A 17,653-nucleotide genomic window follows, 5' to 3' on the forward strand; every position below is an offset into this window, starting at 1 on the left:
CCGATTGCTCCCAATTGGGCCCCGCGCCTAAGGGGCACCCCACGCCAGAGTAATCTACTCTCGGCTCAGGTGAAGGGGGGAGAGAGGGGTGGAGAGAGAGTAGAGGGGTAGAGGGGGAAGAAAGGGATAGACGGGGATGGGGTGTGAGGGGGAATGGAAAAGAGGGAGTTTGCAGCGCTCCAGCCCCTCCAGTCACCGTGCTTCACGCACACAGCCCCGGCTCCACCCCTCTCTCTTTCCGGGGAGACGCGGTGAACAATACAGAGAGGGCCGGGCCGGAGGTTGGAGCAACATTTCCAAACATCGGCCTCAGCTCACACCCGTCTGCCCGGACCCTGGCATCTGCTCCTGCCGCTGGCCCTCTCCCTCCCTTCTCTCCTCCCCTTCTATCCCTCCCTGCCCTTCCCTTCTTCCCTCCCTCCCTTCTCTCCTTCCTTCCCTCCTTCCTCTCTCTCTTCCCTTCTCTCCTTCCCTCCCTCCCTCCCTTCTCTCCTTCCCTCCCTCCCTCCTTTCTCTCCTTTCTTCCCTCCTTTCTCTCCTTTCTTCCCTCCTTTCTCTACTTCCCTCACTCCCTTCTCTCCTTTCTCCCTTCTCTCCCTCCCTCCCTTCTCTCCTTACCTCACACAACGCACAGACAACTAACACACACACACACACACACACACACACACACACACACACACACACACACACACAACTAAGTTAGGATGGGGCTGAAGCCCAACATTTAATGCCTGGACTGGTTTTTCACCAATAGTTATTTTTTCCAGGATCTAGTTAATTAATTAAATAAATAAAAATTTCATTTCACAGTCACTAAAACAAGTGGTATTGTAACTATGTACTTTTCAGAGGTGATCTACACATTTTGTTTGTTACTTGTAGGCTTAAATGCATGCACTTTTATATTAAAATGTAGCTTAGATCTGTTTGGTCCATTAACTCGCAGGTACTTTTTAAGCGCACATTTTGATTACTTTCCGTTCTACCATAGAGATATAAAGTCTATAATAGACTTTATTTGTATTTCTATGATTCTACTGACCTTGGCTGGGAACCTGGGACTCACCAAAATTGTTCCCAATTGGGCCCCGCACCTTCTAAGGCCGGCCCTGGTCCTGAGATCCTGTGAGCGAAGCCGTCTGGAGCTATGCTCCTGGTATCCATGGTGGTAAGGTCAAGGGAGAGGTCCCTGACAAAGAGCAATCCAACCAAGACCTCAACGGCAGAACAGGCAGAGGATGATGGCTGACTTTAGTGGAGCGTCACAACGGAAGGTAGATGAAGGCTGCAGCAGAAAAGGATCTCCGGTCATCTTGGACTCCATGCCACTGGATCCTGACCCAGATCTGTCAAGGACATCTGTCTGTGCACCCACATTAAACAAAGTCACGCACAGGCGTCCTCCATATATGGAATCCACCCTACGACCCTATGGAGAGGAGAGGACAGTCATACTCATTCCGAGTGACCGAAAATGATGATGATATCAAACTCTCTATCATTACATTCTTTCTTTCTGAGTGTGGCAGAATGGCCATTTCTCCCGGTCATCCATTTGTGATATGGTTCCGTTTCTCGGTCTCCAATCTAACCTGCAGGGCATATCCCATAGCCTCACTGTGAGCAACATGTTCAACAGACTTTCTCAATGCCATTTTAACCAATTTGGTTTCACTGTTTCAGAGATAATCCCTTTGTTCTACTCATCCCTCCTCCTCCTTCTGTGCTATGAAAATTAATGTATTTTCTCCCTTTCCCAGTCAGGATGGAGGATTTTACACATGAAACATAAACTATTTCGCTTTCCACTGATGCTGCCTGACCTGCCGAGTGATTCCAGCATTTTCTGTTTTGATTTGACGCAAATGAAAATTGCTGATCTCATCCAACTGGAGACGTAAACTAAATACAGGAACTGTGAAATGATTGACGTCTAACCAACACAGATATGATGGTTTTTGCACAAATGCCTATTTTCCACAGGTGAGGAATTGCACTGGAATTTTGCATTTGGAAAATTCAACATGTAATCCACATTTGTCCAAATTCATTTACAGCAGCAAGGTGGCACAGCAGTAGAGTGGCTGCCTTACAGCATCAGACACCAGGATTTGATCCTGACTACGGGTGCTGTCTGTACAGAGTTTGTACGCTCTCCCCGTGATCGTGTGGGTTTCCTCGCGATGCTCCAGTTTTCTCCCACACTTCAAACACGAACAAGTTTGTAGGTTAATTGGCTTCTGTAAATTGTAAATTGCCCCAGTGTAGGATCGTGTTAGTGTGCAGGGTTAGCGTGGACCAGGTGAGCCGAAGGGCCTGTTTCCACATTGTATCTCTAAAGTCTAAAGCTACAAAAGTTAACATAAACATCCACCACAGTGCATTCCCCACATTCCTCACTGTGATGGAAGGCAATAAAGTCTAATCTTCTTCCCTCTTTATTCTCCCGCGGTCGGGAGAGTCGAACCATCCGCAGTCGGGGCGATCGAAACTCCTGCAGTCAGCAATCGAAGCCCCCGCGTTGGGGTGGTCGAAGCTCCAGTGGCTTGGAGCTCCTGAAGTCGGTCCCTAACCAGGACCACGAGCTCTGCGATGTTAAAGTCCGCAGGCTCCCACGGTTGGAGCTTCCAAGGTCGATCCCTGGCAAAGGGATCGCCAACTCTGCGATGTTATGTCCGCAGACCCCTGCGGTTGGAGCTCACGAAGTTCGTCCCCTGTAGGCCGCCAGCTCCTCGATGTTAGTCCGCAGTGTAAACGGAGACACGATACGGAAAAAGTCACATCTCCATCGAGGTAAGAGATTAAAAAATGTTTCCCCCCCCCACACACACATAAAACAAACTAAAGTACACTAAAACATACATTTAACAAGTACTAAAAACAACAAAGAAGGAATGGACGAGACAAACTATTGGCGAGGCAGCCATTACGGGCACCACCTGGTCGACAGAGGCTGGTTCACAATGACAAACGGTCAGAAGGATTTTGTTCATGGATATCTGATATCAACAGGCTAAGGAACGTCATTCAGATGCGATATACACTTGTTCATTTACATATTCAGCAATATCTTAAGTGATGCGTCTAATCTGTTTCTGGTTTCACGCAAGAAACCCACAAGACACCAGGTGTATTCTGTGTCAACAGCTGTATCTTAACTACAGTTTCCTCCATAGAAGGTAAAAGTTGTTGAAAATCTCCATCCACAACCGTGCCTGAATCAAGGTTGTGATTGAGGGCAACCTCAATTGTTGCCCTTGATGCCACACTTAACCATCTTTTTAATTACCAGGAAAGAAACATGTAGAAAGACAGCTCATGTAAATATTATAAAAATCAAAAGCTGCAAAGACCATTCAAACTGAATTACTGCCAACCTTGGAAAAGGTCCATCTGTAAGTACTTAATACCATTGACGACAACACATCTGAATCATCTCATGAAAAACGACTCCCCCCGCGGCTTACTATAGTGTTGATATTGCAAATGTTGATGAAAAATAATGTTCTTATCCGTTGCTCATTTGCTAAATAGCTTCACTACAAAATCCTTCTGAGACTGCTGTGACTCAGTTGTTTGTCTTTTAAACAGATACCAGATAAGAAGATCTATCTATCTATCTGCTTTTCCTTTCCTTTGTGATGGCCACATGCAAACAAGGCCAGTGTGACGCCAAATACAACCTCAAGGAAAAGCACCTCACGTTCCCACTCATTAGTCCACGGCCCGATGGCATGAACATTCAGTTCTCTGTTGTCAAGCTGGAAACCTGGAAAGGGTACGGAGAAGATTTACGAGGATGTTGCCAGGACTAGAGGGTCTGAGCTATAGGGAGAGGTTGAGTAGGCTGGGACTCTATTCCCTGGAGCGCAGGAGGTTGAGGGGTGATCTTATAGAGGTGTATAAAACCATGAGAGAAATAGATCAGGTAGATGCACAGAGTCTCTTGCCCAGATTACGTGAATCGAGGACCAGAGGACACATGTTTAAGGTGAAGGGGAAAGCATTTAATAGAAATCTGAGGGGTAACTTTTTCACACAAACGGGTGATGGGTGTATGGAACGAGCTGCCAGAGGAGGTAGTTGAGGCTGGGACTCTCTCAACGTTTAAGAAACAGTTAGACAGTTACATGGATAGGACAGGTTTGGAGGGATACGGGCCAAATGCGGGCAGGTGGGACTGGTGTAGCTGGGACCGTGTTGGCCGGTGTGGGCAAGTTGAGCCCAAGGACCTGTATCCACACTGTATCACTCAGGTCTCCACTCCCTCCCATTGATTCCTCTACCACCCCAATGTTCCTACACATACACTTCTTCTTCACCTCTTCACCTGCTGCATCTAATCCAGCTCCTTCCTCATCCACACTATTTGTGCGCTATCCGCACAATCCATCCCTCGGGAGGCAGAAGGCGGCAAAAGCACCCGTGATGCAGTGCAGAGCCGAACTGAGAAGAACCTGGCGGGCCGCCGTGAAGGAAGACCTGGCGGGTCACCCGCGGCCACAGGCGGTGGCAGGCCCGGTTGGGCCGCTGCCCGTAGTTGCCGAGCTCAGCCCCGAAGAGCAGAGTCGAGGAGGTCAGAGCCACTGACGACGATGGACGTGAGGAGTGGGCCGGTAGTAGAGAGACCAGCATCTTCAAGGTTGTTTCAGGAGGTGTCCCCAGGACAGGAGAGGGACATTGGTTGACGGGCCGAACCGGTCAAGGGTGATGGAGGTGGCCCTGCAGTAGCGTGGGGCTTATCTGGATGGGTATCGAGCACGTGGACCGGACTTTGGACTTTTGTAAATGCCGCCAAAATATAGCGACTCGTGAGCTATTGCAAAGAGAATTTCACTGTGCAGTGCATATCCGTGACAGACAATTACCATTGAACCATTGATCTTTGAGACTTGTCAGTGAGCGATGACATTTGCTTGATCAATTATAGCCGCCACAATTCTTCACTATACCTGCTAACGGAAAAGAATGCCTGCAGACCATTGAAACATTCAGAGAACTCTTTCCAGTTGCACCTCACCTTTCAAAATCTGTTAGGTGTGGAAGAAATATTGGCAAGCAGTCAAATGTCCAGTTTCCAACAATGAAAGTGTACACACTCCTATCTTTGAACAATGCTCAAAGCCTGATCGGCTCTGTTTCATTGGGAGCTGTAATAAGTTGGTGAGTCTCGCCTTGAAAGAAATACAAAGATATCTACTTTGAGTAATAGAGTAAATAGTTTCAATTTTATTGCTGCTACGTATCATTGACTTTTCAATCGTTTTTCAGGAAATACTTGAGGACAATACTGCTTTAAGGCTTATCTTAAAATAATGAAATACTAAAATTTCCATCTGCTAGTTGTGAGGAGGACTATACTCATTGTACATGTTTGAAACTTAACTCTGACCTATTTTTTGTTTTGTGGAATTGAGAGTAACAAGCAGATGGCTTTAAAAAGCAAAAGGATGCATGTCTTTGCTTGTATAATGACATGTTACCTGAATAAATAATTACAGAGTGTGGAAGGAACATTCTTCTCAATCTGCACAGATAGTAAACAGAATGACAGATACCTTTCACATAACCACGCATTTTTATAAAACTGATATTCATGTCGAGGAGTTCAAGAACTTGCTATAAAGAAAGATCAGATTCCCTTTACGATTTGGATTATTATTTTGTGCAGTTTTGTAGTGCAGTCCTGCCTGAATTATAAGTGCACAATGACACTTTTATCACTGCTGATGAATTAGAGAAGAGCAAATGGACATTAAGTGAAAGAGAACCTGCTGTCTGTTGGTTGCAGGGACAAGAATGGTATGTGAAGATGACTGCTGCCTCAACATCTGCACCTTTGGACCATTCCAAAAGACACGGCACGGGCAGTGTGGTGGCGCAGCGGTAGAGTTGCTGCCCGACAGTGCCAGAGACCTGGGTTTGATCCCGACTACGGGTACTGTCTGTACAGAGTTTGTACGTTCTCCCCGTGACCTGCGCGGATTTTCTCCAAGATCTTCGGTTTCCTCCCACACTCCAAAGGCGTACAGGTTTGTGTAGGTTAATTGGCTTGGTATTAATGTAAAATTATCCCCAGGGTGCATGGGGCAGTCTTAATGTGTGGAGATCGCTGGTCATTGCAGACTCGGTGATCCGAAGGGCCTGTTTCTGCGCTGTTTCTCTAAACTAAACTAAAACTGAACAAAGGACAGCACTGTTGGCCACTCACAAATACATCGGGCTGGTGGCAGATGCGTTGTCACAATGTCATAGATCCTTGCAGCATAGGAACTTTGGCTCACTGTGTCCACACTGGCCTCAATGCACCCTACGTTAATCTCATGTTTAAAAATACTTGCCACAATCTCATCAACTAAGATTATATCAAGCAACGATACACTTGGGGCAAATTACAGTGGGTCAACGGGTCTATAGACCAATGGAATGAAATTATTTTTTTGCATACTGTTCAGTAAACGTATTACTATACAGCGGGCAACAAACCAACTAACCACAGTCTGAACAAGGGTCTCGACCCGAAACATCACCCATTCCTGCTCTCCAGAGGTGCTGCCTGTCCCGCTGAGTTACTCCAACATTTTGTGCCTTTCCACAGTCTTTGGTATGTTGGAGGAAACCAGGGTACCAGGTTTAATGGAATAACCCATATGGCCACCGGGAGGACATGCCAACTCCACATAGACAGCACATATAATCAGGATTGAAGCCTGGAAGCTGGTGCTCTGAGGTATAATTTGTCAAAGTAGAGCTGATTGAAAAGGTTCTATTAATGTGCACATTACTGGCTGTACCTTGTACTAAACGTTATTCCCTTTATCATGTATCTGGACACAGTGAATGGCTCGATTGTAATCATGTATTGTCTTTCTGCTGACTGGTTAGCACGCAACAAAAGCTTTTCACTGTACCTCAGTCCACGTGACAATAAGCTAAGTGAACTGAACTGATCCGGATGTAGGTTAGTGTGAGATTGTGCTTACCCTTCTCTGATCTGATGAGATAATTAAACTGCGTATGACACTGAGTCCAGTAGTAGGCAGCCCCACTGCTACAGTGCCTGAGTGTTGCTTCTAGGCCGCTACCTCCTAACAGAAGGGAATATGAACCTCTGAGTGCCCTAACTTACATCTTGCATGACTTCCACCAAGAACAGCCACAGAGATTCCTCCCTCCGTTTTCCAAGCAACTACAGAGCACAGTGAAAGGCCTGGTTAGAGTAGATGTGGAGAGGATGTTTCCACTAGTGGGAGAGTCTAGGACCAGAGGTCATAGCCTCAGAATTAAAGGACATTCCTTTAGGAAGGAGATGAGGAGGAATCTATTCAGTCAGAGGTTGGTGAATCTGTGGAATTCATCGCTGCTGAACGCTGTGGAGGCCAAGTCAATGGATATATTTAAGACAGAGATAGATAGGTTCTTTATTAGTAAGGATGTCAGGGGTTATGGGGAGAAGGCAGGAGAATGGGGTTAAGAAGGGAAAGATAGACCAGTCATGAATGAGTGGCGGAGTAGACCTGATGGGCTGAATGGCCTAATTTTGCTCCTACCACTTATGAAATTATGAATAGCAGAAGCTGGAAAGGGTGCAGAGAAGATTTACGAGGATGTTACCAGGACTACAGGGTCTGAGCTATAGGCAGACGTTGAGCAGGCTTAGACTCTATTCCTTAGAGTGCAAGGGGATGAGGGGGGTGATCTTATAGAGGAGTATAAGATCATGAAAGGAATAGATCGGCTAGATGGACAGAGTCTATTGCCCAGAGTAGGTGAATCGAGAACCAGACATAGGTTTAAGGTGAAGGAGAAAGATTTAATATGAATCTGAGGGGTAACGTTTCCACACAAAGGGTGGTGGGTGTATGGAACAAGCTGCCAGAGGAGGTAGTTGAGGCGGGGACTACCCCAACATTTAAACAGGTACATGGATAGGACAGGTTTTGGAGGGATGTGGACCAAACGCAGGCAGGTGGGACTGGTGTAGCTGGGACATGTTGGCCGCTGCTGGCAAGTTGGGCAGAAGGGCCTGTTTCCACATTGTATCACTCTATGACTGTGAGATGCCATTCTGGACATACAACTTTATGCAGTGGAGCTGAATTTAAATTGCTGTGTGTCATCATATTACGCCCACTAGACCCCGTGATTATAATATGAAAGCTATGGTTAAATTAACTGAAAGTTCCAATAATTTCAGATTTGCCCGTGTTACTTTGTCTCACCTACCAACATCAAATGTGTCAAAGCATAAAAATCCAGCCCTGGGAGCCTAAATTGGAAACTGCTGCATCGCCCAGTATGGGCAACTTTAAAATAGGAAACATATAAAATAAATCTTTTAAAGGTATGGGCACAGTTATTGAACAAATCAGTGATACATTACGATATTCTAGATAGATATTCTAGATATTCTGGATGTGGAGAGGATGTTTTCAGTAGTGAGAGAATCCAGGTCCAGAGCGCATAGCCTTAGAGTTAAAGGGCTTACCTTTAGAATGCAAATGAGGGGGATTTTATTCAGCCCAAGGGTCTGGAGGAAATTAATGCCACCCACAGTGGTGGTGGCCAAGTCTTTAGGTATTTTTAAGGTGCAGATTGATATTTATTCTTGATTATTAAGGGCATCAAAGGTGAAGGCAGAAGAATGGGGTTGAGAGGGAAAATTAGTTGATTGAATGGTTCCAAAATCGATAGGCCGATTGGCCTAATTCTGTTCCTATGTCTTATGGTCTTATGGTTTTATTAAATTGAAAAATCTAAGTGACACAGATGTTCTGGACTTCATGGGGGTCGGGATATAGTTGAAATTAATCACCATCCTCAGCTACTGTATGACCCAGCTTTCACTTATCCTAGCAACAGTCTGCTCCAAAGTGAATTGTTTCCCCTATAACATGAGCTAAGCTCTAACAAAAGTATCCAGAGAAACTTGACAAATCCTTTTGCATGAAAGACCAAGAATCTGGCAGAAGACTCAATAACATCTTTAGAATGTACCGGGAGATTTTGCATTTAAATTCAGCAAAAACCTTGCGTGAGTTCACAGTGTAAGCTCCCTGAATGGCACAGTAATTAATATTCTAGCCATTTTCGATGCCTGAGAAATTTAGTGAAAGCAGGATGACGTTTGATGGAGCAGACACAATTGTTGTCTGAAGCGTTTTTTTTGTGTTTGCCTTATTTGTGCTTGCTAGCACATTCAGTAAATGACGCTGGCAATCAGGTCTCATTTACATCGGCACATAAACAAAAGAGTTAAAAAAAATCCCTGTCAATTTTGGACAAAATGGATTATGGGAAATGCCAGTGAAAGCAAGTCATGGAAGCAACAAATTAAAGGGAAGGTTAAATTGTGATATTGAACAGAAAATTATATTTGACCGATTTCTCACTGTCGTTTGGTTGGCATTATTTATTACAACAAAATAGAAATAACACCTTGCAACTCATGCCCTGAATATAACATTTTAAATGCTTTGGGTTGGCCTTTGTTAAATTGGTAAATAACTGGATTACAAATCTGAATACTATGTGAGGTGTTGAAAGGGCCATTGACAGGTTTATGCTAATGGAGGCACGCTAAACTCTGAATGCTTGTGACTGCTCATAGTTTGTTGCTACTGGCATGGCGGCTACTTTTGGCACAAGTCATCTCTTACTCAGTCCTCTGATGCCCTTGTTTTAAAAGTCAGTGTTCAGTTATTTAAACTGTTAATGTGTCCAAGCTCAAAACTATTACAACTTTTACATTATTCCATTGGAAAGGATGTTGGGAATCTTGTCCAGCAATTATTTGCAGTGACTAAATATGAGATGGAAAGGAGTTGACAATGATTATTCAACTCACATGTGGCACAGGGCAGCACAGTGACACAGCGGTAGAGTTGCTGCCTTACAGCACCGGAACCCAGGGGTGATCCTGGCCATGAGTGCTATCTGTATGGAGTTTGTACGTTCTCCCTGTTACTGCATGGGTTTTTCTCTGGGTGCTCCGGTTTCCATCCACACTACAAAGATGTACAGGTTTGAAGTTAATTAGCTTCAGTAAAATTGGAAATTGTCCCTGATGTGTAGGATGGTGTTAGTGTACGGGGATAGTTGGTTGGCATGGACTCTGTGGGCCGAAGGGCCTGCTTCCATGCTGAATCTCTAAAATCTAAAGTCTAAAGTCATGTGAAATTATAAGAAATTGCAGGACAGATTCTACAGTCATGCATTGGATCACAAATACATCTGAAATGATTTTTAATATTCTTTGAAGTAATCAGTGAATAATTGTGCAAAACTTCTGCTGCATGGAAATGTATGGGAAAATCCTCACTGTTTTCTCTGAGAGCTGTGATTTAAACATGGTTCAAATACCCAGGCAATTTAACAAATGTAGAATGAAATTCAAGGTGTAAGAGAATTATTTTTTTAATATTTTTTCAGTAATATAGGCTTATAGCCAAAACTCATGATCATAAAACCAAACTGCTCCTGATACCACTCTCATTAAAGAGTCATGACAATTTAGCTGAGACTCATGTGAATCTCTGCTGGGGTACAGGTTGACAAGCTGCCTGTGAGGTGCTGTCTGAAAGGAGCTACCACTGTGAGGGTCCTTTAACACCTATCTTCTTGTGTCAATGTTGCTGTTGGTGCTAGCGTTTACGAGACCAGTTTAATGGAAATAATACAGTGTATTATACAAACGGTTAGCCCAGAGTGGACGTCAAAGTTGACACAATACCACTGATTCAAATATCTTTGTGGCCCTTTCTCAAACAATGATAACATTTACCAGGTGCCAGAATTTGGAATAGAAATGTTACTGCAAGATGTTGTGCGAGATTCTCTTTGATAAAGTAGGATACTGATTGTGGTAAAACTGTGCTCCGTGCATTTTGTCAAGATAAGGATCGAGTTAGCTATCTCTGTTCTTTACTTGCCAATTACACACTTGCGTATTTTCCCATCTTGGCACCCAAGAGGATCAGTTTATTTCCTTTACGGGGTAAACCAGAGTTTTTCTTAATATTATAGGGGTTCCCTTTGGCTTCATTGGAAGTTTGGGGTGTCTGTATTGATCTTGGTTCCGTGTGGGAGAGAACCAAAAGATAATATAGTATTCTCTCATTCTGGGGAAGAGTTCCTAACATGACTGACCAAATAATTCATGACGATGGACTTTGTGTTGTGATGTTGTGACCATACAGAAAAAGGTGCTCTCCCTGTGTATGAAGGAACTGCAGATGCTGGTTTAAACCAAAGATAGACTGCTGAACTCTCATCGGAGAGGGTAGAACTTCTTCAAGGTAGACATACCTGTACCCTGAGTCAAGAGTCAAGAGTCAAGAGAGTTTATTGTTCTCCTTGGTGTTCTCCCTGCCTTATTCTTTAAACTGGCCATCTCCCACACTTTGTGCTTCACTCAGGACTGTGATGTTGATGTCAAAGTGTCTGAGCTTAATTTAAGGGAGCAGAACAACAGTCAGGTGTGTCACTGCTGCGACTGTCCACGATGGTCCTCATATTCCACGTGCCAAACTTCAAATTGTGGTGGAAATCCATAACCTAAAAAAACTGATGGCAGCCGTACTAAATCATGAGAGGAATAGAATGGGTTGATGCCCAGAATCTCTTGCCCAGAGTAGGGAAATCAAGGACCTGAGGTTTATGGTGAGGTGAGAAAGATTTAATAGGAACCTGAGGGATAACTTTTTCACACAAAGGGTGGTGGGAGTATGGAACAAACTGCCAGAAAAGGTAGTTGAGGCAGGTGCTATCACAACACTAAGAAACAATTATACCTGGATAGAACAGGTTTAGAGGGATGTAGGCCAAACGCAGGCAGGTGGGACTAGTGTAGATGGGACATGTTGGTCAGTGTGGCTAATTTCTATGCTGTATGACTATGACTATGATGCAGCTGCTCACTACAACCATTACCTGTTTGAGTTCAAGGTCATTTATGGCCCAACCATACAAGGCCACACTACTGAGAGCCAAGAATGGTGAACGTCTTAAGAACAGAAAATTATAAACACCCACGGGAGGAACATTTCAAAAAACCCCCTCATCACAAATTTGTAATTGACATGAGCACTCTTGACCCCATCCTACTACAGTTTATTCTGTCCAATCCAACCAACCCTCATGACCAACAAGCTATGTCCTACCTAAAAAAATACAAGGCTTTGAGAGCAGATGATATCATAGCTGCAGTTCTAACATTTGTTGGTGAAGTCACCACAATCAGTCACAAATCCACAATCTCATTGCCCACAACTGGAAAGAGGAAGATAGATCGGTCCCCCAAGTGATGCTTTTGTCATGACCATCTACAAGAAAGGATCAAAGTCCAATATATTAACCGCAGTTTATTAATATTAATATATTAATCCATTTCATGCACCTGCATCAGCCGCTGATCAGTTGCACCCCAAATCTCAAATATCAAATCTATCGATCAAGAGGCATAGTGGACATCTCTTTTACTATTCATATTCATTTTCAGAACTGGGCATTCTTGACATAATTAGCATGAAATGCCCATCCTTAAATCTGCACGCAATACAACTCCAAGAGAAATGCAGGGAACAGTACTAGTGTTGAAGATAGACACAAAATGCTGAAGTAACTCAGCGGGACGGACAGCATCTCTGGAGAGAAGAAATGGGTGACACTTCGGGACGAAACCCTTCTTCAGACTTTGTGTCTGTCTTCGGTTTAAACCAGCATCTGTAGTTCCTTCCTACACAGTACCAATGCTGACCTTTGTTGACCTCCCTAAATCCTTTGATTCTACCAAGCCGGTCTTTCAGGGCTGTCACAGTGGCACAGAGGGCGGTCACACTGGCGCAGCGGTAGAGTTGCTGCCTTACAGCGAATGCAGCGCAGGAGACCCGGGTTCGACCCCGACTGTGGGTGCTGTCTGTACGGAGTTTGTACGTTCTCCCCGTGACCTGCGTGTGTTTTCTCCGAGATCTTCGGTTTCCTCCCACACTCCAAAGACGTACAGGTTTGTCGGTTAATTGGCTTGGTAAATATAAAAAATGTCCCTAGTGGGTGGAGGATAGTGTTAATGTGTGAGGATCGCTGGTCGGCACGGAGCCAGTGGGCAGAAGGGCCTGTTTCTGCACTGTATCTCTAAACTAACCTAAACCACCAACCAGGAGGAATTTCTGAGGACTCTCCTCAAGTGCAGCTGCCCACAGAATTTCATCCCTGTCTCACGTTTGCTTCATAATGTCTCTGTCCCACTTAGGGAACCTGAACGGAAACCTCTGGAGACTTTGCGCCCCACCCAAGGTTTCCGTGTGGTTCCCGGAGGTTGCAGGTGGTTGCCGGAGGTTGCAGGTAGTGGAAGCAGGTAGGGAGACTGACAAAAACCTCCGGGAACCTCCGGGAACCGCACGGAAACCGTGGGTGGGACGCAAAGTCTCCAGAGGTTTCCGTTCAGGTTTCCTAAGTGGGACAGGGGCATAATGGTTTGCATGTCATGATCCTAACCTGGGTATCAACGGAAGACCCAATCTCAGTGAAGATCAGTATAAAAAAAAGTTGCCTCATCTATCCAATGGTTTTGTTCCTGTCCACCAAGAGTGCAGGAGTCTTCAGAAGGTACAGAAGGTGTTCAAGGAACAGCAACCACACCAGAACTAAAGTCACCCAAACCGCTAGAGTCACGCTGAGAATGACCATGATGCATGACAGTAAAATGTGAGAGAAGGGTGAGAATTGTGGGTGTCCTCACACCCTTATTTAATTCAACATGGAGGAAAGCCACCTCTACTTCCTCAGATGACTAGGTACATTTGGTATGTTTTACAATGAACCTTACCAACTTCTACAGACGCACAGTAGAAACCAGTGCATGTATTGGGAATACTGCAAGAAATTGCAAAGTTGATGATGTAGCCTAGTCCATCACACAAACTCAGCCACTCACTCCCTCCCCCTTCCCTCCCACATTGATTCAATTTACACTTCACACTGCATCAGGAAAGCAGCCAACTTAACCAAAGGCCAAAGGTAGACAAAAATGCTGGAGAAACTCAGCGGGTGAGGCAGCATCTATGGAGCGAAGGAAATAGGCAACGTTTCGGGCTGAAACCCTTCTTCGGATCAAGAGCCATTCACATCCCGGTTATTCCATCTTCTGTTGGGCAGCAGATACAAAAGCTTGAAAGCACATACCACCAGATTCAGGACAGCTTTCCTGCTATAGTCAGACTACTGAATGGTCCTCTCATGAGCTAAGGGTGTACTCTCAATCCCCAAGCTCCCTCATTGCAGCCCTTACACTCTTTGTATCTGCACCTTTTCTTTAATACAATGCTATAATGTTGTATTGCTATACATGACACTCTGGTATTTTTTCTCTTTGCTCGACCTGTTGTACTTGTGGATGGCTTGATTGTACACATGTATGATTCAATTTGACTGGACTGCACGCAAATTCTTTCACTGTATCTTGGTACATGTGACTGAGGTGTAATAATAAACCAAACCAGAGATGTCAATGATGGAAATCATTGTCATTTTCAATACAACATCACAGCCTTTGGTTGATTGAGAAAAAGAGAGTTTAGAGAGCAAGACTTCAGACCTAGTATAAAGCGTGTCTGCAAGGCAGCAATAAGCTCTGCCCTCCTATATGCTTTTCAGACATGGACTACCAAGAGCAAGTACTTCAAGACACTGGAAAATACCCCCAATGAATTCTCCACAAAATCCTCCAAATTCAATGGAGGGGTCAGTAAACCCAATCTTGGTGTCCTCTCCCAGACTAATATCACCAGCATGGAGACCGTTGTTACATTCAGTCAGCCGTGTTGACCAGGACATGTTGCTCACATGCATGTTGCTCTATTTGGACTTCTATGCTGAGATCAGATTGCCAAGTAGACAGAGGAAAAGATGTTCTCAAAGCCTTATTTACTCCAACATTGAAGGAGGCCATTTGACCCATCAGGTCCATGTCGGCTCCCTACAGAGCAATTCTGTCAGTCTCGTCCCCCTCTCATTATTTTACCGTCAGTCCTGGGATTTATTATCTCTTACATTCCCATCAATTCTCCTTTGATTCTTTGCCATTTACCCACACACTGGGAGAAACTCCAAGTAGAGAACACAGTCATGATGGAAGCCTGGTCCCTGGAGCTGCGAAGCAGCAGCACTAACTGCTGCAGCACCGTGCCAGGTTGAAAAACGCAACATTCCCACTGACCCTTGAAAATGCCTGGCCCATGACTGCTCAAAGCGGAGAAACATAGGAACATAGAAAATAGGTGCAGGAGTTGGCCATTCGGCCCATCGAGCCAGCACCGCCATTCAATTTGATCATGGCTGATCATCCCCAATCAGTACCCCGTTCCTGCCTTCTCCCCCTATCCTTTGATTCTGCTAGCCCTGAGAGCTCTATCTAACTCTCTTTTGAAAATATCCAGTGAATCGGCCTCCACTGCCTTTTGAAGCAGAGAATTCCACAAATTTGAAATAGCTTTTGGGATGCTCTTGAGATCCTCGAGTCCACCTATTAGGAGCAAATAAAGCCCCTGTGTAAATGGCTGAATGAATACATTACCTCACAAATCACCCACATGCCCACGATATCATTCCCAATCTGTAGAAGCCTCATGACATTGACCCTATCCGTCACCTCGGCACCCACAAAACTGAAGAGGGTGTAAGTCACCTCTGCTGTCCAGGCACTGCTTCAGTAAAAGAAAATACAGGGCACAATAAAGCCATTACCAGATATCCCAGACTGGCAATGAATTTCTAGGCATGTGTGTGTGAATTTCAAAAGGAATTTGGAGATACAAGTGACTGCAGATGCTGGAACCAGGAGCAGCAGACAATCTGCTGGAGGAATTCAGCAGATCGTGCAGTATCTGTGAGTGGAAAGGAATATTTGAGATTTCAGGTCAAAATCCTGAAAACTTCTCAGGGTTTCAACGAGAAATGTTGACCATTCTTCTCAACTCAAAGATGCTGCTCCAGCCATTTGCTTGTTTCTTTTGAACGGAAATCTCCTGCTTGTTTGCTAGAAATTCAGCTGCAACTGCACTGGGAACTGTAATAACCCTGGAAAAATGTATTTCTATTAATTGTTGGGGCAGCACAGTGGCGCAGTGGTAAAGTTGATCCTTTACAGCACCAGAGACCCGGCTTCGATGCTGACTACAGGTGCTGTCAGTACGGAGTTTGTACATTCGCCCTGTGATCGCGTGAGTTTCCTACAGGTGCTCCAGTTTCTTCACACACTCCAAAGACGTACAGGTTTGTAGTTTAATTAGCTTCTGTAAATTGTACTTTGTCCCTAGTGTGTAGGATAATGCTAGTGTACGGGGTGACCACTGGTTGGCGCAGACTCGGTGGGCCGAACGGCCTGTTTCTGCACTGTATCTCTAAGCTAAACTGAACTAAAACTAGTCTACAAATAGCTACATAATTTTCTTCACCACAGCATAATTCATAGTATGTTAAGATATATTGTGCCTTCCGGAAGTCAAGATATCCTAAAGTGTTTTACAGCCAATGAAGTAATGTTGAAGGCCAACCACAAGTTGTAACATTGGAAATAAGGCAGCCAGATTATCCAAACCAAGGTCCAATAAAACTCAGTTAGACAATAACTAATTGACCCGTATGTGGTTGGTCAAGAATACGAGAATAAAATGTAATGAAATGAAAGGCCCTTGTAAAGTCCCATCTAGAAACCACCACAGGAAACAGCGCAGCTCTCTCATGGTATCACACATAATGCAGCCTAGATATTGTGTGGCTTAGATAACAATCATAACAAGCATGTCTGAGACGCTACATCTAGAAGATATGAGACTCGTCTTAGCAGGAAAATCAGAGCAATTTTTAAAGATATGTTCTCCATTTATTGATTTATTACAAATATAGTATGGTGCAACACAATTCTGGAAATAAACCGATTCACGAACTGGGTGATGGGTGTGGTAAGATATGAAGCAGGTCTATCCTTACACAAGGGTCCCTTTTTTCTCTCTTGTTTTCTTTTTCTTCTCTCTTTTTTCTTTCTTTTTTTACAGTTTTATTGGTTTTTGTCTTTATTTTTCCACAGGCTATCACTTGTTCACCCCTGGACTGCCCATCTGGTACACTAGGGGTTTACACATCACTACTTCCTTCACTCTCTTCTTCTCTTGCTCTCTCTCTTTCTTGATCTACCTTTTTCTGGTTAAATTTAAAATAGAAGTTGTACACAAAATGTTTGTCATATGCCTCGGTTTATACTACCGTACATTGCTTCTAATAAAAATACAAATAAAAAAAATAAAAAAGATAACAATCATTTTCATGAGAAGGCAGCAAATAACTGAAATTCCAGATTTAGGACTTGAGCAGCTGAAAGATAATGGGGAATTGTGCAGCATTGGTTGGAACTGGGGGGATTTAGGATTCTGATGGGGTTGAAGGACAGAAGATGGTCGCAGGGAGAAAGTAACCAAGCTGCAACTCTAGGTTGGGCATTATAAATGTTACCCAGATATACAGATGCCCAACACAGTGTTATTTGTTGCCTACCTCAAATCATTATTCCAAAGGGAGCTCGTCATATCTAACAATGACCATTTCTACTCACACAATAAGCAGTGCACAGATCCCAAATGTAGCAACAGTGTCACCT

At 44.3% G+C, this 17,653-nt stretch overlaps 1 protein-coding gene across 3 annotated transcripts in view; it reads right to left on the bottom strand.

The window, feature by feature from the left end:
• Positions 1 to 17,653, bottom strand: part of egf (epidermal growth factor) — a 97,696-nt gene that overhangs the window by 79,146 nt on the left and 897 nt on the right. The window lies entirely within an intron of this gene.

The sequence above is a fragment of the Amblyraja radiata genome, chromosome 1 (genome assembly GCF_010909765.2).
Source record: "Amblyraja radiata isolate CabotCenter1 chromosome 1, sAmbRad1.1.pri, whole genome shotgun sequence".
Lineage (NCBI taxonomy): Eukaryota > Metazoa > Chordata > Chondrichthyes > Rajiformes > Rajidae > Amblyraja > Amblyraja radiata.